This window comes from Phyllobates terribilis, unplaced genomic scaffold (genome assembly GCF_046119375.1).
Source record: "Phyllobates terribilis strain yellow unplaced genomic scaffold, ASM4611937v1 Scaffold_3__8_contigs__length_932513732, whole genome shotgun sequence".
NCBI classification, from domain to species: domain Eukaryota; kingdom Metazoa; phylum Chordata; class Amphibia; order Anura; family Dendrobatidae; genus Phyllobates; species Phyllobates terribilis.
In genome coordinates this window covers 634,082,453-634,103,373 of record NW_027362763.1, presented here as the reverse complement: position 1 = coordinate 634,103,373, position 20,921 = coordinate 634,082,453, and positions in this window count along the sequence as shown.

The following is a 20,921-nucleotide window of genomic DNA, read 5'->3' as shown; positions in this document are numbered from 1 at the left end:
GGTCTAAAAGTGACCCTGGGAACTATAGACCAGTCAGCTTAACGTCTGTTGTGGGTAAATTGTTTGAAGGATTTCTTAGAGATGCTATTGTAGAATATCTTAATGATAATAACTGTCTAACTCCATATCAACATGGATTCATGAGGGATCGATCGCTCCTGCCAAACAAACCTGATCGCCTTCTACGAGGAGGTGAGCTCACAGCTGGACCGGGGAGAGTCAGTGGATGTTGTATACCTTGACTTTTCCAAAGCGTTTGATACCGTGCCACACAAAAGGTTGGTATATAAAATGAGAATGCTTGGTCTGGGGGATAATGTGTGCAAGTGGGTAAATAGCTGGCTGAGTGATAGAAAGCAGAGGGTGGTTATCAATGGAGTAAGCTCAGGGTGTGTCAGGGTTACTAGCGGGGTGCCTCAAGGGTCTGTCTTGGGCCCTATATTATTTAATATATTTATTAATGATCTAGTGGAAGGGTTGCATAGTAAAATAGCAATATTTGCAGATGATACTAAACTTTGTAAAGTAGTTAATACAGATGAGGACAGGGCACAGCTACAGGAGGATTTAGATAAATTGGGAGTTGGGCCAAAAAATGGCAAATGGGGTTCAATGCCGATAAATGTAAGGTCATGCACATGGGAAAGAAAAACAGCAGTCACAAATACATATTAAATGGGAAACCGTTGGGGAAATCTGACATGGAGAAGGACCTGGGCGTCTTGGTTAACAGCAAATTAAATTGGAGTGCCCAGTGTCAGGCAGCAGCTGCGAAGGCAAATAGAGTCATGGCATGCATCAGAAGAGGAATAGGGGCATATGATGAGAACATTGTTCTTCCTCTGTATAAAGCGCTGGTAAGGCCGCACTTAGAATATTGTGCACAGTTCTGGGCTCCGGTGCTCAGGAAAGACATATTGGAGCTAGAGAGGGTACAAAGGAGGGCGACTAAGGTAATAAAGGGAATGGAGGGACTAGAATACCCAGAGAGGTTGTCAAAATTAGGCCTATTTACATTGGAAAAGAGAAGGCTTAGGGGAGACCTCATAAACATGTATAAATACATCAGGGGGCAGTACAGAGATCTCTCCCATGACCTGTTTATACCAAGGATGGTGACAAAGACGAGGGGGCACACTATGCGTCTGGAGGAAAGGAGGTTCCTGCACCAGCATAGAAGGGGATTCTTTACGGTCAGAGCCGTGAGACTCTGGAACTCTCTGGGAGAGGAAGTGGTGATGTCCAACTCACTTAAAGAGTTCAAGAGAGGCCTGGACGCCTTTCTTGAGAACAATAAAATTACATCTTATGCTTAGTTAATTAATCCAGGGATTTAATCTTACTGCCAGATTGGTGTCGGGAAGTGAATTTTTCCTCAGTGATGTAAATTGGATTATACCTCATGGTTTTTTTGTTGCCTTCCCCTGGATCAACGCTGCGGAATAGCTGCAGTGCACAAGAAATAGGCTGAACTGGATGGACGCTTGTCTTTTTTCGGCCTTATAAACTATGTAACTATGTAACTATGTAACTAATTCCGATTTCAGTTCCAGAGCGATTCACGCGATGAGTCCTTGATATTTTGTCATTTTCAGCCAATTTTCTGAATTTTTGAAAATTTCACTTTTTTGTGAAAATATCTGCTAAATGAGGGAATAATATGTGTGAGGGTACCCCAGGAGTGTTCCAAATGTGTGTGGGTAGAATATATATCCCACGGGGGTAAAATTGAAAAAAGTTGTAAATAATTTTTTTTTGGATTTAGTCATTTTTCCAGTGTTTATCAGAATTTCAGAGAGGGAAAATGTCAGTGAGTGTTACGATTTCAGTTCCAGAGCGATTCGCCCGATGAGTCCTTGATATTTAGTCGTTTTCAGCCAATTTTCAGAATTTTTGAAAATTTCACTTTTTTTGTGAAAATATCCGCTAAATGAGGGAATAATATGTGTGAGGGTACCCCAGGAGAGTTCCACATGTGTGTGGGAAGAATATATATCCCACGGGGGTAAAAATTGAAAAAAGTTTAAAAAAATTCTTTTTTGGACTTATTCATTTTTCCGGCGTTTATCAGACTTTCAAAGACGGGAAATGTCAGTGAGCATTCCGATTTCAGTTCCAGAGCGATTCGCCCAATGAGTCCTTGATTTTTGTCATTTTCAGCCATTTTTCTGAATTTTTGAAAATTTCACATTTTTGTGAAAATATCCGCTAAATGAGGGAATAATATGTGTGAGGGTACCCCAGGAGAGTTTCAAATGTGTGTGGGTAGAATATATATCCCACGGCGGTAAAATTGAAAAAAGTTGTAAATAATTATTTTTTGGACTTAGTCATTTTTCCGGCGTTTATCAGACTTTCAGAGAGGGAAAATGTCAGGGAGTGTTACGATTTCAGTTCCATAGCGATTCGCCCGATGAGTCCTTGATATTTAGTCGTTTTCAGCCAATTTTCAGAATTTTTGAAAATTTCACTTTTTTGTGAAAATATCCGCTAAATGAGGGAATAATATGTGTGAGGGTACGCCAGGAGAGTTCCAAATGTGTGTAGGCAGAATATATATCCCACGGGGGTAAAATTGAAAAAAGATGAAAAAATTTTTTTTTTTGGACTGTCTTTTTTTCCGGAGTTTATCAGACTTTCAGAGAGGGAAAATGTCAGTGAGTGTTCCGATTTCAGTTCCAGAGCAATTTGCCCGATGAGTTCTTGATATTTAGTCGTTTTCAGCCAATTTTCTGAATTTTTCAAAATTTCATTTTTTTGTGAAAATATCCGCTAAATGAGGGAATAATATGTGTGAGGGTACCCCAGGAGAGTTCCAAATGTGTGTGGGTAGAATATATATCCCACGGGGGTAAAATTGAAAAAAGTTTAAAAAAAATCTTTTTTGGACTTAGTCATTTTTCCGGCGTTTATCAGACTTTCAGAGAGGGAAAATGTCAGGGAGTGTTACGATTTCAGTTCCAGAGCGATTCGCCCGATGAGTCCTTGATATTTAGTCGTTTTCAGCCAATTTTCAGAATTTTTGAAAATTTCACTTTTTTGTGAAAATATCCGCTAAATGAGGGAATAATATGTGTGAGGGTACCCCAGGAGAATTCCAAATGCGTGTGGGTAGAATATATATCCCACGGGGGTAAAATTGAAAAAGTTGTAAACAATTTTTTTTTGGACTTAGTCATTTTTCCGGCGTTTATCAGACTTTCAGAGAGGGAAAATGTCAGTGAGTGTTACGATTTCAGTTCCAGAGCAATTCGCCCGATGAGTGCTTGATATTTTGTCGTTTTCAGCCAATTTTCTGAATTTTTGAAATTTTCACTTTTTTGTGAAAATATCCGCTAAATGAGGGAATAATATGTGTGAGGGTAGCCCAGGAGAGTAGCAAATGTGTGTGGGCAGAATATATATCCCACGGGGGTAAAATCGAAAAAAGTTGATAATTTTTTTTTTTCGACCTAGTCATTTTTTCGCCATTTATCACACTTTTAGAGAGGGGAAACGTCAGTGAGCGTTCCGATTTCAGTTCCAGAGCGATTTGCCCGATGAGTCCTTGATATTTAGTCGTTTTCAGCCAATTTTCTGAATTTTTGAAAATTTCACTTTTTTGTGAAAATATCCGCTAAATGAGGGAATAATATGTGTGAGGGTACCCCAGGAGAGTTCCAAATGTGTGTAGGCAGAATATATATCCCACAGGGGTAAAATTGAAAAAGTTGTAAACAATTTTTTTTTGGACTTAGTCATTTTTCCGGCGTTTATCAGACTTTCAGAGAGGGAAAATGTCAGTGAGTGTTACGATTTCAGTTCCAGAGCGATTCGCCCGATGAGTCCTTGATATTTAGTCGTTTTCAGCCAATTTTCTGAATTTTTGAAAATTTCACTTTTTTGTGAAAATATCCGCTAAATGAGGGAATAATATGTGTGAGGGTACCCCAGGAGAGTACCAAATGTGTGTGGGTAGAATATATATACCACGGGGGTAAAATCGAAAAAAGTTGATAATTTTTTTTTTTTCGACCTAGTCATTTTTCCGCCGTTTATCACACTTTTAGAGAGGGGAAATGTCAGTGAGCGTTACGATTTCAGTTCCAGAGCGATTCGCCCGATGAGTCCTTGATATTTAGTCGTTTTCAACCAATTTTCTGAATTTTTGAAAATTTCACTTTTTTGTGAAAATATCCGCTAAATGAGGGAATAATATGTGTGAGGGTACCCCAGGAGAGTTCCAAATGTGTGTGGGCAGAATATATATCCCACGGGGGTAAAAATTGAAAAAAGTTTAAAAAAATTCTTTTTTGGACTTAGTCATTTTTCCGGCGTTTATCAGACTTTCAGAGAGGGGAAATGTCAGTGAGCATTCCGATTTCAGTTCCAGAGCGATTAGCCCGATGAGTCCTTGATATTTAGTCGTTTTCAGCCAATTTTCTGAATTTTTGAAAATTTCACTTTTTTGTGAAAATATCTGCTAAATGAGGGAATAAGATGTGTGAGGGTACCCCAGGAGAGTTCCAAATGTGTGTGGGTAGAATATATATCCCACGGGGGTAAAATTGAAAAAAATTGTAAATAATTTTTTTTTGGACTTAGTCACTTTTCCGGCGTTTATCAGACTTTCAGAGAGGGGAAATGTCAGTGAGCATTCCGATTTCAGTTCCAGAGCGATTCGCCCGATGAGTCCTTGATATTTATTCGTTTTCAGCCAATTTTCTGAATTTTTGAAAATTTAACTTTTTTGTGAAAATATCCGCTAAATGAGGGAATAATATGTGTGAGGGTACCCCAGGAGAGTTCCAAATGTGTGTGGGCAGAATATATATCCCACGGGGGTAAAAATTAAAAAAAGTTTAAAAAAATTCTTTTTTGGACTTAGTCACTTTTCCGGAGTTTATCAGACTTTCAGAGAGAAGAAATGTCAGTGAGTGTTCCGATTTCAGTTCCAGAGCGATTCGCCCGATGAGTCCTTGATATTTATTCGTTTTCAGCCAATTTTCTGAATTTTTGAAAATTTCACTTTTTTGTGAAAATATCCGCTAAATGAGGGAATAATATGTGTGAGGGTACCCCAGGAGAGTTCCAAATGTGTGTGGGCAGAATATATATCCCACGGGGGTAAAAATTAAAAAAAGTTTAAAAAAATTCTTTTTTGGACTTAGTCATTTTTCCGGAGTTTATCAGACTTTCAGAGAGGTAAAATGTCAGGGAGTGTTACGATTTCAGCTCCAGAGCAATTCGCCCGATGAGTCCTTGATATTTAGTCGTTTTCAGCCAATTTTCTGAATTTTTGAAAATTTCACTTTTTTGTGAAAATATCCGCTAAATGAGGGAATAATATGTGTGAGGGTACCCCAGGAGAGTTCCAAATGCGTGTGGGTAGAATATATATCCCACGGGGGTAAAATTGAAAAAGTTGTAAACAATTTTTTTTTGGACATAGTCATTTTTCCGGCGTTTATCAGACTTTCAGAGAGGGAAAATGTCAGTGAGTGTTACGATTTCAGTTCCAGAGCGATTCGCCCGATGAGTCCTTGATATTTAGTCGTTTTCAGCCAATTTTCTGAATTTTTGAAAATTTCACTTTTTTGTGAAAATATCCGCTAAATGAGGGAATAATATGTGTGAGGGCACCCCAGGAGAGTACCAAATGTGTGTGGGTAGAATATACATCCCACGTGGGTAAAATTGAAAAAAGTTTAAAAAAAATTCTTTTTTGGACTTAGTCATTTTTCCGGCGTTTATCAGACTTTCAGAGAGGGGAAATGTCAGTGAGCATTCCGATTTCAGTTCCAGAGCGATTCGCCCGATGAGTCCTTGATATTTAGTCGTTTTCAGCCAATTTTCAGAATTTTTGAAAATTTCACTTTTTTGTGAAAATATCCGCTAAATGAAGGAATAATATGTGTGAGGGTACCCCAGGAGAGTTCCAAATGTGTGTGGGTAGAATATATATCCCACAGGGGTAAAATTGAAAAAAGTTTAAAAAAATTCTTTTTTGGACTTAGTCATTTTTCCGGAGTTTATCAGACTTTCAGAGAGAAGAAATGTCAGTGAGTGTTCTGATTTCAGTTCCAAAGCGATTTGCCAGATGAGTCCTTGATATTTAGTCGTTTTCAGCCAATTTTCTGAATTTTTGAAAATTTCACTTTTTTGTGAAAATATCTGCTAAATGAGGGAATAAGATGTGTGAGGGTACCCCAGGAGAGTTCCAAATGTGTGTGGGTAGAATATATATCCCACCGGGGTAAAATTGAAAAAAGTTGTAAATAATTTTTTTTTGGACTTAGTCATTTTTCCGGTGTTTATCAGACTTTTAGAGAGGGGAAATGTCAGTGAGCGTTCCGATTTCAGTTCCAGAGCGATTCGCCCGATGAGTCCTTGATATTTAGTCGTTTTCAGCCAATTTTCTGAATTTTTGAAAATTTCACTTTTTTGTGAAAATATCCGCTAAATGATTGAATAATATGTGTGAGGGTACCCCAGGAGAGTACCAAATGTGTGTGGGTAGAATATATATCCCACGGGGGTAAAATCGAAAAAAGTTGATAAATTTTTTTTTTTCGACCTAGTCATTTTTCCGCCGTTTATCACACTTTTAGAGAGGGGAAATGTCAGTGAGCGTTCCGATTTCAGTTCCAGAGCGATTCGCCCGATGAGTCCTTGATTTTTTGTCGTTTTCAGCCAATTTTCTGAATTTTTGAAAATTTCACATTTTTGTGAAAATATCCGCTAAATGAGGGAATAATATGTGTGAGGGTACCCCAGGAGTGTTTCAAATGTGTGTGGGTAGAATATATATCCCACGGGGGTAAAATTGAATAAAGTTGTAAATAATTTTTTTTTGGACTTAGTCATTTTTCCGGCGTTTATCAGACTTTCAGAGAGGGAAAATGTCAGTGAGTGTTCCGATTTCAGTTTCAGAGCGATTCGCCCGATGAGTTCTTGATATTTAGTCGTTTTCAGCCAATTTTCTGAATTTTTCAAAATTTCACTTTTTTGTGAAAATATCCGCTAAATGAGGGAATAATATGTGTGAGGGTAACCCAGGAGAGTTCCAAATGTGTGTGGGTAGAATATATCTCCCACGGGGGTAAAATTGAAAAATGTTTAAAAAAAATCTTTTTTGGACTGTCATTTTTCGGGCGTTTATCAGACTTTCAGAGAGGGAAAATGTCAGGGAGTGTTACGATTTCAGTTCCAGAGCGATTCGCCCGATGAGTCCTTGATATTTAGTCGTTTTCAGCCAATTTTCTGAATTTTTGAAAATTTCACTTTTTTGTGAAAATATCCGCTAAATGAGGGAATAATATGTGGGAGGGTACCCCAGGAGAGTTCCAAATGCGTGTGGGTAAAATATATATCCCACGGGGGTAAAATTGAACAAGTTGTAAACAATTTTTTTTTGGACTTAGTCATTTTTCCGGCGTTTATCACACTTTTAGAGAGGGGAAATGTCAGTGAGCGTTCTGATTTCAGTTCCAGAGCGATTCGCCCAATGAGTTCTTGATATTTAGTCGTTTTCAGCCAATTTTCTGAATTTTTGAAAATTTCACTTTTTTGTGAAAATATCCGCTAAATGAGGGAATAATCTGTGTGAGGGTACCCCAGGAGAGTTCCAAATGTGTGTGGGTAGAATATATATCCCACGGGGGTAAAATTGAAAAAAGTTGAAAAAAAATTTTTTTTTGGACTGTCATTTTTCCGGAGTTTATCAGACTTTCAGAGAGGGAAAATGTCAGTGAGTGTTCCGATTTCAGTTCCAGAGCAATTCGCCTGATGAGTTCTTGATATTTAGTCGTTTTCAGCCAATTTTCAAAATTTTTGAAAATTTCACTTTTTTGTGAAAATATCCGCTAAATGAGGGAATAATATGTGTGAGGGTACCCCAGGAGAGTTCCAAATGCGTGTGGGTAGAATATATATCCCACGGGGGTAAAATTGAAAAAAGTTGTAAATAATTTTTTTTTGGACTTAGTCATTTTTCCGGCGTTTATCAGACTTTCAGAGAGGGAAAATGGCAGTGAGTGTTCCGATTTCAGTTCCAGAGCGATTCGCCCGATGAGTTCTTGATATTTAGTCGTTTTCAGCCAATTTTCTGACTTTTTCAAAACTACACTTTTTTGTGAAAATATCCGCTAAATGAGGGAATAATATGTGTGAGGGTGCCCCAGGAGAGTTCCAAATGTGTGTGGGCAGAATATATATCCCACGGGGGTAAAATTGAAAAAAGTTTAAAAAAATTCTTTTTGGACTTAGTCATTTTTCCGGCGTTTATCAGACTTTCAGAGAGGGAAAATGTCAGTGAGTGTTACGATTTCAGTTCCAGAGCGATTCGCCTGATGAGTCCTTGATATTTAGTCGTTTTCAGCCAATTTTCTGAATTTTTGAAAATTTCACTTTTTTGTGAAAATATCCGCTAAATGAGGGAATAATATGTGTGAGGGTACCCCAGGAGAGTACCAAATGTGTGTGGGTAGAATATATATCCCACGGGGGTAAAATCTAAAAAAGTTGATAAAATTTTTTTTTCGACCTAGTCATTTTTTCGCCGTTTATCACACTTTTAGAGAGGGGAAATGTCAGTGAGCGTTCCGATTTCAGTTCCAGAGCGATTCGCCCGATGAGTCCTTGATATTTAGTCGTTTTCAGCCAATTTTCTGAATTTTTGAAAATTTCACTTTTTTGTGAAAATATCCGCTAAATGAGGGAATAATATGTGTGAGGGTACCCCAGGAGAGTTCCAAATGTGTGTGGGCAGAATATATATCCCACGGGGGTAAAAATTGAAAAAAGTTTAAAAAAATTCTTTTTTGGACTTAGTCATTTTTCCGGCGTTTATCAGACTTTCAGAGAGGGGAAATGTCAGTGAGCATTCCGATTTCAGTTCCAGAGCGATTAGCCCGATGAGTCCTTGATATTTAGTCGTTTTCAGCCAATTTTCTGAATTTTTGAAAATTTCACTTTTTTGTGAAAATATCTGCTAAATGAGGGAATAAGATGTGTGAGGGTACCCCAGGAGAGTTCCAAATGTGTGTGGGTAGAATATATATCCCACGGGGGTAAAATTGAAAAAAGTTGTAAATAATTTTTTTTTGGACTTAGTCACTTTTCCGGCGTTTATCAGACTTTCAGAGAGGGGAAATGTCAGTGAGCATTCCGATTTCAGTTCCAGAGCGATTCGCCCGATGAGTCCTTGATATTTATTCGTTTTCAGCCAATTTTCTGAATTTTTGAAAATTTCACTTTTTTGTGAAAATATCCGCTAAATGAGGGAATAATATGTGTGAGGGTACCCCAGGAGAGTTCCAAATGTGTGTGGGCAGAATATATATCCCACGGGGGTAAAAATTAAAAAAAGTTTAAAAAAATTCTTTTTTGGACTTAGTCATTTTTCCGGAGTTTATCAGACTTTCAGAGAGAAGAAATGTCAGTGAGTGTTCCGATTTCAGTTCCAGAGCGATTCGCCCGATGAGTCCTTGATATTTATTCGTTTTCAGCCAATTTTCTGAATTTTTGAAAATTTCACTTTTTTGTGAAAATATCTGCTAAATGAGGGAATAATATGTGTGAGGGTACCCCAGGAGCGTTCCAAATGTGTGTGGGCAGAATATATATCCCACGGGGGTAAAAATTAAAAAAAGTTTAAAAAAATTCTTTTTTGGACTTAGTCATTTTTCCGGAGTTTATCAGACTTTCAGAGAGGGGAAATGTCAGTGAGCATTCCGATTTCAGTTCCAGAGCGATTCGCCCGATGAGTCCTTGATATTTTGTCGTTTTCAGCCAATTTTCAGAATTTTTGAAAATTTCACTTTTTTGTGAAAATATCCGCTAAATGAAGGAATAATATGTGTGAGGGTACCCCAGGAGAGTTCCAAATGTGTGTGGGTAGAATATATATCCCACGGGGGTAAAATTGAAAAAAGTTGAAAAAATTTTTTTTTTTAACTTAGTCATTTTTCCTGCGTTTATCAGACTTTCAGAGAGGGGAAATGTCAGTGAGCTTTCCGATTTCAGTTCCAGAGCGATTCGCCTGATGAGTCCTTGATATTTAGTCGTTTTCAGTCAATTTTCAAAATTTTTGAAAATTTCACTTTTTTGTGAAAATATCCGCTAAATGAGAAAATAATATGTGTGAGGGTACCACAGGAGAGTTCCAAATGCGTGTGGGTAGAATATATATCCCACGGGGGTAAAATTATTAAAAGTTAAAAAAATTCTTTTTAGGACTTAGTCATTTTTCCGGCGTTTATCAGACTTTCAGAGAGGTGAAATGTCAGTGAGCTTTCCGATTTCAATTCCAGAGCGATTCGACCGATGAGTCCTTGATATTTAGTCGTTTTGAGCCAATTTTCTGAATTTTTGAAAATTTCACTTTTTTGTGAAAATATCCGCTAAATGAGGGAATAATATGTGTGAGGGTACCCCAGGAGAGTTCCAAATGTGTGTGGGTAGAATATATATCCCACGGGGGTAAAATTGAAAAAAGTTGAAAAAATTTTTTTTTTTAACTTAGTCATTTTTCCGGCGATTATCAGACTTTCAGAGAGGGGAAATGTCAGTGAGCTTTCCGATTTCAGTTCCAGAGCGATTCGCCCGATGAGTCCTTGATATTCAGTCGTTTTCAGCCAATTTTTGGAATTTTTAAAAATTTCACTTTTTTGTGAAAATATCCGCTAAATGAGGGAATAATATGTGTGAGGGTACCCCAGGAGAGTTCCAAATGTGTGTGGGTAGAATACATATACCACGGGGGTAAAATTGAAAAAAGTTTAAAAAAAATTTTTTTGGACGTAGTCATTTTTCCGGCGTTTATCAGACTTTCAGAGAGGTGAAATGTCAGTGAGCATTCCGATTTCAGTTCCATAGCGATTCAACCGATGAGTCCTTGATATTTAGTCGTTTTCAGCCAATTTTCAGAATTTTTGAAAATTTCACTTTTTTGGAAAAATATCCGCTAAATGAGGGAATAATATGTGTGAGGGTACCCCAGGAGAGTTCTAAATGTGTGTGGGTAGAATATATATCCCACGGGGGTAAAATTGAAAAAAGTTGTAAATAATTTTTTTTTGGACTTAGTCATTTTTCCGGCGTTTATCTGACTTTCAGAGAGGGAAAATGTCAGTGAGTGTTCCGATTTCAGTTCCTGAGCGATTCGCCCGATGAGTTCTTGATATTTAGTCGTTTTCAGCCAATTTTCTGAATTTTTCAAAATTTCACTTTTTTGTGAAAATATCCGCTAAATGAGGGAATAATATGTGTGAGGGTTCCCCAGGAGAGTTCCAAATGTGTGTGGGTAGAATATATATCCCACGGGGGTAAAATTGAAAAAAGTTTAAAAAAATTTTTTTGGACGTAGTCATTTTTCCGGCGTTTATCAGACTTTCAGAGAGGGGAAATATCAGTGAGCGTTCCGATTTCAGTTCCAGAGAGATTTGCCCGATGAGTCCTTGATATTTAGTAGTTTTGAGCCAATTTTCTGAATTTTTTAAAATTTCACTTTTTTGTGAAAATATCCGCTAAATGAGGGAATAATATGTGTGAGGGTACCCCAGGAGAGCTCCAAATGTGTGTGGGTAGAATATATATCCCACGGTGGTAGAATTGAAAAATGTTTTAAAAAAATTTTTTTTGGTCTTAGTCATTTTTCCGGCGTTTATCAGACTTTCAGAGAAGGAAAATGTCAGGGAGTGTTACGATTTCAGTTCCAGAGCGATTCGCCCGATGAGTCCTTGATATTTAGTCGTTTTCAGCCAATTTTCTGAATTTTTCAAAATTTCACTTTTTTGTGAAAATATCCGCTAAATGAGGGAATAATATGTGTGAGGGTACCCCAGGAGAGTTCCAAATGCGTGTGGGTAGAATATATATCCCACGGGGGTAAAACTGAAAAAGTTGTAAACAATTTTTTTTTGGACTTAGTCATTTTTCCGGCGTTTATCAGACTTTCAGAGAGGGAAAATGTCAGTGAGTGTTACGATTTCAGTTCCAGAGCGATTCGCCCGATGAGTCCTTGATATTTTGTCGTTTTCAGCCAATTTTCAGAATTTTTGAAAATTTCACATTTTTGTGAAAATATCCGCTAAATGAGGGAATAATATGTGTGAGGGTACCCCAGGAGAGTTTCAAATGTGTGTGGGTAGAATATATATCCCACGGGGGTAAAATTGAAAAAAATTTAAAAAAATTCTTTTTTGGACTTAGTCATTTTTCCGGCGTTTATCAGACTTTCAGAGAGGGAAAATGTCAGTGAGTGTTACGATTTCAGTTCCAGAGCGATTCGCCCGATGAGTCCTTGATTTTTAGTCGTTTTCAGCCAATTTTCTGAATTTTTGAAAATTTCACTTTTTTGTGAAAATATCCGCTAAATGAGGGAATAATATGTGTGAGGGTACCCCAGGAGAGTACCAAATGTGTGTGGTAGAATTTATATCCCACGGGGGTAAAATCGAAAAAAGTTGATAATTTTTTTTTTTCGACTTAGTCATTTTTCCGCCGTTTATCACAATTTTTGAGAGGGGAAATGTCAGTGAGCGTTCCGATTTCAGTTCCAGAGCGATTTGCCCGATGAGTCCTTGATATTTAGTCGTTTTCAGCCAATTTTCAGAATTTTTGAAAATTTCACTTTTTTGTGAAAATATCCGCTAAATGAGGGAATAATCTGTGTGAGGGTACCCCAGGAGAGTTCCAAATGCGTGTGGGTAGAATATATATCCTACGGGGGTAAAATTGAAAAAGTTGTAAACAATTTTTTTTTGGACTTAGTCATTTTTCCGGCGTTTATCAGACTTTCAGAGAGGGAAAATGTCAGTGAGTGTTACGATTTCAGTTCCAGAGCGATTTGCCCGATGAGTCCTTGATTTTTAGTCGTTTTCAGCCAATTTTCTGAATTTTTGAAAATTTCACTTTTTTGTGAAAATATCCGCTAAATGAGGGAATAATATGTGTGAGGGTACCCCAGGAAAGTACCAAATGTGTGTGGGTAGAATATATATCCCACGGGTGTAAAATCGAAAAAAGTTGATACATTTATTTTTTTCGACCTAGTCATTTTTTCGCCGTTTATCACACTTTTAGAGAGGGGAAATGTCAGTGAGCGTTCCGATTTCAGTTCCAGAGCGATTCGCCCAATGAGTTCTTGATATTTAGTCGTTTTCAGCCAATTTTCTGAATTTTTGAAAATTTCACTTTATTGTGAAAATATCCGCTAAATGAGGGAATAATCTGTGTGAGGGTACCCCAGGAGAGTTCCAAATGTGTGTGGGTAGAATATATATCCCACGGGGGTAAAATCGAAAAAAATTTAAAAAAATTCTTTTTTGAACTTAGTCATTTTTCCGGCGTTTATGAGACTTTCAGAGAGGGAAAATGTCAGGGAGTGTTACGATTTCAGTTCCAGAGCGATTCGCCTGATGAGTCCTTGATATTTAGTCGTTTTCAGCCAATTTTCTGAATTTTTGAAAATTTCACTTTTTTGTGAAAATATCCGCTAAATGAGGGAATAATATGTGTGAGGGTACCCCAGGAGAGTACCAAATGTGTGTGGTAGAATATATATCCCACGGGGGTAAAATCGAAAAAAGTTGATAATTTTTTTTTTCGACTTAGTCATTTTTCCGCCGTTTATCACAATTTTTGAGACGGGAAATGTCAGTGAGCGTTCCGATTTCAGTTCCAGAGCGATTTGCCCGATGAGTCCTTGATATTTAGTCGTTTTCAGTCAATTTTCTGAATTTTTGAAAATTTCACTTTTTTGTGAAAATATCCGCTAAATGAGGGAATAATATGTGTTTGGGTACCCCAGGAGAGTTCCAAATGCGTGTGGGTAGAATATATATCCCACGGGGGTAAAATTGAAAAAGTTGTAAACAATTTTTTTTGGACTTAGTCATTTTTCCGGCGTTTATCAGACTTTCAGAGAGGGAAAATGTCAGTGAGTGTTACGATTTCAGTTCCAGAGCGATTCGCCCGATGAGTCCTTGATTTTTAGTCGTTTTCAGCCAATTTTCTGAATTTTTGAAAATTTCACTTTTTTGTGAAAATATCCGCTAAATGAGGGAATAATATGTGTGAGGGTACCCCAGGAGAGTACCAAATGTGTGTGGGTAGAATATATATCCCACGGGTGTAAAATCGAAAAAAGTTGATACATTTATTTTTTTCGACCTAGTCATTTTTTCGCCGTTTATCACACTTTTAGAGAGGGGAAATGTCAGTGAGCGTTCCGATTTCAGTTCCAGAGCGATTCACCCAATGAGTTCTTGATATTTAGTCGTTTTCAGCCAATTTTCTGAATTTTTGAAAATTTCACTTTTTTGTGAAAATATCCGCTAAATGAGGGAATAATCTGTGTGAGGGTACCCCAGGAGAGTTCCAAATGTGTGTGGGTAGAATATATATCCCACAGGGGTAAAATTGAAAAAAGTTTAAAAAAATTCTTTTTTGGACTTAGTCATTTTTCCGGAGTTTATCAGACTTTCAGAGAGAAGAAATGTCAGTGAGTGTTCTGATTTCAGTTCCAAAGCGATTTGCCCGATGAGTCCTTGATATTTAGTCGTTTTCAGCCAATTTTCTGAATTTTTGAAAATTTCACTTTTTTGTGAAAATATCTGCTAAATGAGGGAATAAGATGTGTGAGGGTACCCCAGGAGAGTTCCAAATGTGTGTGGGTAGAATATATATCCCACCGGGGTAAAATTGAAAACAGTTGTAAATAATTTTTTTTTGGACTTAGTCATTTTTCCGGCGTTTATCAGACTTTTAGAGAGGGGAAATGTCACTGAGCGTTCCGATTTCAGTTCCAGAGCGATTCGCCCGATGAGTCCTTGATATTTAGTCGTTTTCAGCCAATTTTCTGAATTTTTGAAAATTTCACTTTTTTGTGAAAATATCCGCTAAATGATTGAATAATATGTGTGAGGGTACCCCAGGAGAGTACCAAATGTGTGTGGGTAGAATATAAATCCCACGGGGGTAAAATCGAAAAAAGTTGATAAATTTTTTTTTTTCGACCTACTCATTTTTCCGCCGTTTATCACACTTTTTGAGAGGGGAAATGTCAGTGAGCATTCCGATTTCAGTTCCAGAGCGATTCGCCCGATGAGTTCTTGATATTTAGTCGTTTTCAGCCAATTTTCTAAATTTTTTAAAATTTCACTTTTTTGTGAAAATATCCACTAAATGAGGGAATAATATGTGTGAGGGTAACCCAGGAGAGTTCCAAATGTGTTTGGGTAGAATATATATCTCACGGGGGTAAAATTGAAAAAAGTTTAAAATAATTCTTTTTTGGACTGTCATTTTTCGGGCGTTTATCAGACTTTCAGAGAGGGAAAATGTCAGGGAGTGTTACGATTTCAGTTCCAGAGCGATTCGCCCGATGAGTCCTTGATATTTAGTCGTTTTCAGCCAATTTTCAGAATTTTTGAAAATTTCACTTTTTTGTGAAAATATCCGCTAAATGAGGGAATAATATGTGGGAGGGTACCCCAGGAGAGTTCCAAATGCGTGTGGGTAAAATATATATCCCACGGGGGTAAAATTGAACAAGTTGTAAACAATTTTTTTTTGGACTTAGTCATTTTTCCGGCGTTTATCACACTTTTAGAGAGGGGAAATGTCAGTGAGCGTTCCGATTTCAGTTCCAGAGCGATTCGCCCAATGAGTTCTTGATATTTAGTCGTTTTCAGCCAATTTACTGAATTTTTGAAAATTTCACTTTTTTGTGAAAATATCCGCTAAATGAGGGAATAATATGTGTGAGGGTACCCCAGGAGAGTTCCAAATGTGTGTGGGTAGAATATATATCCCACGGGGGTAAAATTGAAAAAAGTTTAAAAAAATTCTTTTTGGACTTAGTCATTTTTCCGGCGTTTATCAGACTTTCAGAGAGGGAAAATGTCAGTGAGTGTTACGATTTCAGTTCCAGAGCGATTCGCCTGATGAGTCCTTGATATTTAGTCGTTTTCAGCCAATTTTCTGAATTTTTGAAAATTTCACTTTTTTGTGAAAATATCCGCTAAATGAGAAAATAATATGTGTGAGGGTACCACAGGAGATTTCCAAATGCGTGTGGGTAGAATATATATCCCATGTGGGTAAAATTATTAAAAGTTAAAAAAATTCTTTTTAGGACTTAGTCATTTTTCCGGCGTTTATCAGACTTTCAGAGAGGTGAAATGTCAGTGAGCTTTCCGATTTCAATTCCAGAGCGATTCGACCGATGAGTCCTTGATCTTTAGTCGTTTTGAGCCAATTTTCTGAATTTTTGAAAATTTCACTTTTTTGTGAAAATATCCGCTAAATGAGGGAATAATATGTGTGAGGGTACCCCAGGAGAGTTCCAAATGTGTGTGGGTAGAATATATATCCCACGGGGGTAAAATTGAAAAAAGTTGTAAATAATTTTTTTTTGGACTTAGTCATTTTTCCGGCATTTATCAGACTTTCAGAGAGGGGAAATGTCAGTGAGCGTTCCAATTTCAGTTCCAGAGCGATTTGCCCAATGATTTCTTGATATTTAGTCGTTTTCAGCCAATTTTTGGAATTTTTAAAAATTTCACTTTTTTGTGAAAATATCCGCTAAATGAGGGAATAATATGTGTGAGGGTACCCCAGGAGAGTTCCAAATGTGTGTGGGTAGAATATATATCCCACGGGGGTAAAATTGAAAAAAGTTGAAAAAATTTTTTTTTTTAACTTAGTCATTTTTCCGGCGATTATCAGACTTTCAGAGAGGGGAAATGTCAGTGAGCTTTCCGATTTCAGTTCCAGAGCGATTCGCCCGATGAGTCCTTGATATTCAGTCGTTTTCAGCCAATTTTTGGAATTTTTAAAAATTTCACTTTTTTGTGAAAATATCCGCTAAATGAGGGAATAATATGTGTGAGGGTACCCCAGGAGAGTTCCAAATGTGTGTGGGTAGAATACATATACCACGGGGGTAAAATTGAAAAAAGTTTTAAAAAAATTTTTTTGGACGTAGTCATTTTTCCGGCGTTTATCAGACTTTCAGAGAGGTGAAATGTCAGTGAGCATTCCGATTTCAGTTCCATAGCGATTCAACCGATGAGTCCTTGATATTTAGTCGTTTTCAGCCAATTTTCAGAATTTTTGAAAATTTCACTTTTTTGGAAAAATATCCGCTAAATGAGGGAATAATATGTGTGAGGGTACCCCAGGAGAGTTCTAAATGTGTGTGGGTAGAATATATATCCCACGGGGGTAAAATTGAAAAAAGTTGTAAATAATTTTTTTTTGGACTTAGTCATTTTTCCGGCGTTTATCTGACTTTCAGAGAGGGAAAATGTCAGTGAGTGTTCCGATTTCAGTTCCTGAGCGATTCGCCCGATGAGTTCTTGATATTTAGTCGTTTTCAGCCAATTTTCTGAATTTTTCAAAATTTCACTTTTTTGTGAAAATATCCGCTAAATGAGGGAATAATATGTGTGAGGGTTCCCCAGGAGAGTTCCAAATGTGTGTGGGTAGAATATATATCCCACGGGGGTAAAATTGAAAAAAGTTTAAAAAAATTTTTTTGGACGTAGTCATTTTTCCGGCGTTTATCAGACTTTCAGAGAGGGGAAATATCAGTGAGCGTTCCGATTTCAGTTCCAGAGAGATTTGCCCGATGAGTCCTTGATATTTAGTAGTTTTGAGCCAATTTTCTGAATTTTTTAAAATTTCACTTTTTTGTGAAAATATCCGCTAAATGAGGGAATAATATGTGTGAGGGTACCCCAGGAGAGTACCAAATGTGTGTGGTAGAATTTATATCCCACGGGGGTAAAATCGAAAAAAGTTGATAATTTTTTTTTTTCGACTTAGTCATTTTTCCGCCGTTTATCACAATTTTTGAGAGGGGAAATGTCAGTGAGCGTTCCGATTTCAGTTCCAGAGCGATTTGCCCGATGAGTCCTTGATATTTAGTCGTTTTCAGCCAATTTTCAGAATTTTTGAAAATTTCACTTTTTTGTGAAAATATCCGCTAAATGAGGGAATAATCTGTGTGAGGGTACCCCAGGAGAGTTCCAAATGCGTGTGGGTAGAATATATATCCTACGGGGGTAAAATTGAAAAAGTTGTAAACAATTTTTTTTTGGACTTAGTCATTTTTCCGGCGTTTATCAGACTTTCAGAGAGGGAAAATGTCAGTGAGTGTTACGATTTCAGTTCCAGAGCGATTTGCCCGATGAGTCCTTGATTTTTAGTCGTTTTCAGCCAATTTTCTGAATTTTTGAAAATTTCACTTTTTTGTGAAAATATCCGCTAAATGAGGGAATAATATGTGTGAGGGTACCCCAGGAAAGTACCAAATGTGTGTGGGTAGAATATATATCCCACGGGTGTAAAATCGAAAAAAGTTGATACATTTATTTTTTTCGACCTAGTCATTTTTTCGCCGTTTATCACACTTTTAGAGAGGGGAAATGTCAGTGAGCGTTCCGATTTCAGTTCCAGAGCGATTCGCCCAATGAGTTCTTGATATTTAGTCGTTTTCAGCCAATTTTCTGAATTTTTGAAAATTTCACTTTATTGTGAAAATATCCGCTAAATGAGGGAATAATCTGTGTGAGGGTACCCCAGGAGAGTTCCAAATGTGTGTGGGTAGAATATATATCCCACGGGGGTAAAATCGAAAAAAATTTAAAAAAATTCTTTTTTGAACTTAGTCATTTTTCCGGCGTTTATGAGACTTTCAGAGAGGGAAAATGTCAGGGAGTGTTACGATTTCAGTTCCAGAGCGATTCGCCTGATGAGTCCTTGATATTTAGTCGTTTTCAGCCAATTTTCTGAATTTTTGAAAATTTCACTTTTTTGTGAAAATATCCGCTAAATGAGGGAATAATATGTGTGAGGGTACCCCAGGAGAGTACCAAATGTGTGTGGTAGAATATATATCCCACGGGGGTAAAATCGAAAAAAGTTGATAATTTTTTTTTTCGACTTAGTCATTTTTCCGCCGTTTATCACAATTTTTGAGACGGGAAATGTCAGTGAGCGTTCCGATTTCAGTTCCAGAGCGATTTGCCCGATGAGTCCTTGATATTTAGTCGTTTTCAGTCAATTTTCTGAATTTTTGAAAATTTCACTTTTTTGTGAAAATATCCGCTAAATGAGGGAATAATATGTGTTTGGGTACCCCAGGAGAGTTCCAAATGCGTGTGGGTAGAATATATATCCCACGGGGGTAAAATTGAAAAAGTTGTAAACAATTTTTTTTGGACTTAGTCATTTTTCCGGCGTTTATCAGACTTTCAGAGAGGGAAAATGTCAGTGAGTGTTACGATTTCAGTTCCAGAGCGATTCGCCCGATGAGTCCTTGATTTTTAGTCGTTTTCAGCCAATTTTCTGAATTTTTGAAAATTTCACTTTTTTGTGAAAATATCCGCTAAATGAGGGAATAATATGTGTGAGGGTACCCCAGGAGAGTACCAAATGTGTGTGGGTAGAATATATATCCCACGGGTGTAAAATCGAAAAAAGTTGATACATTTATTTTTTTCGACCTAGTCATTTTTTCGCCGTTTATCACACTTTTAGAGAGGGGAAATGTCAGTGAGCGTTCCGATTTCAGTTCCAGAGCGATTCACCCAATGAGTTCTTGATATTTAGTCGTTTTCAGCCAATTTTCTGAATTTTTGAAAATTTCACTTTTTTGTGAAAATATCCGCTAAATGAGGGAATAATCTGTGTGAGGGTACCCCAGGAGAGTTCCAAATGTGTGTGGGTAGAATATATATCCCACAGGGGTAAAATTGAAAAAAGTTTAAAAAAATTCTTTTTTGGACTTAGTCATTTTTCCGGAGTTTATCAGACTTTCAGAGAGAAGAAATGTCAGTGAGTGTTCTGATTTCAGTTCCAAAGCGATTTGCCCGATGAGTCCTTGATATTTAGTCGTTTTCAGCCAATTTTCTGAATTTTTGAAAATTTCACTTTTTTGTGAAAATATCTGCTAAATGAGGGAATAAGATGTGTGAGGGTACCCCAGGAGAGTTCCAAATGTGTGTGGGTAGAATATATATCCCACCGGGGTAAAATTGAAAACAGTTGTAAATAATTTTTTTTTGGACTTAGTCATTTTTCCGGCGTTTATCAGACTTTTAGAGAGGGGAAATGTCACTGAGCGTTCCGATTTCAGTTCCAGAGCGATTCGCCCGATGAGTCCTTGATATTTAGTCGTTTTCAGCCAATTTTCTGAATTTTTGAAAATTTCACTTTTTTGTGAAAATATCCGCTAAATGATTGAATAATATGTGTGAGGGTACCCCAGGAGAGTACCAAATGTGTGTGGGTAGAATATAAATCCCACGGGGGTAAAATCGAAAAAAGTTGATAAATTTTTTTTTTTCGACCTACTCATTTTTCCGCCGTTTATCACACTTTTTGAGAGGGGAAATGTCAGTGAGCATTCCGATTTCAGTTCCAGAGCGATTCGCCCGATGAGTTCTTGATATTTAGTCGTTTTCAGCCAATTTTCTAAATTTTTTAAAATTTCACTTTTTTGTGAAAATATCCACTAAATGAGGGAATAATATGTGTGAGGGTAACCCAGGAGAGTTCCAAATGTGTTTGGGTAGAATATATATCTCACGGGGGTAAAATTGAAAAAAGTTTAAAATAATTCTTTTTTGGACTGTCATTTTTCGGGCGTTTATCAGACTTTCAGAGAGGGAAAATGTCAGGGAGTGTTACGATTTCAGTTCCAGAGCGATTCGCCCGATGAGTCCTTGATATTTAGTCGTTTTCAGCCAATTTTCAGAATTTTTGAAAATTTCACTTTTTTGTGAAAATATCCGCTAAATGAGGGAATAATATGTGGGAGGGTACCCCAGGAGAGTTCCAAATGCGTGTGGGTAAAATATATATCCCACGGGGGTAAAATTGAACAAGTTGTAAACAATTTTTTTTTGGACTTAGTCATTTTTCCGGCG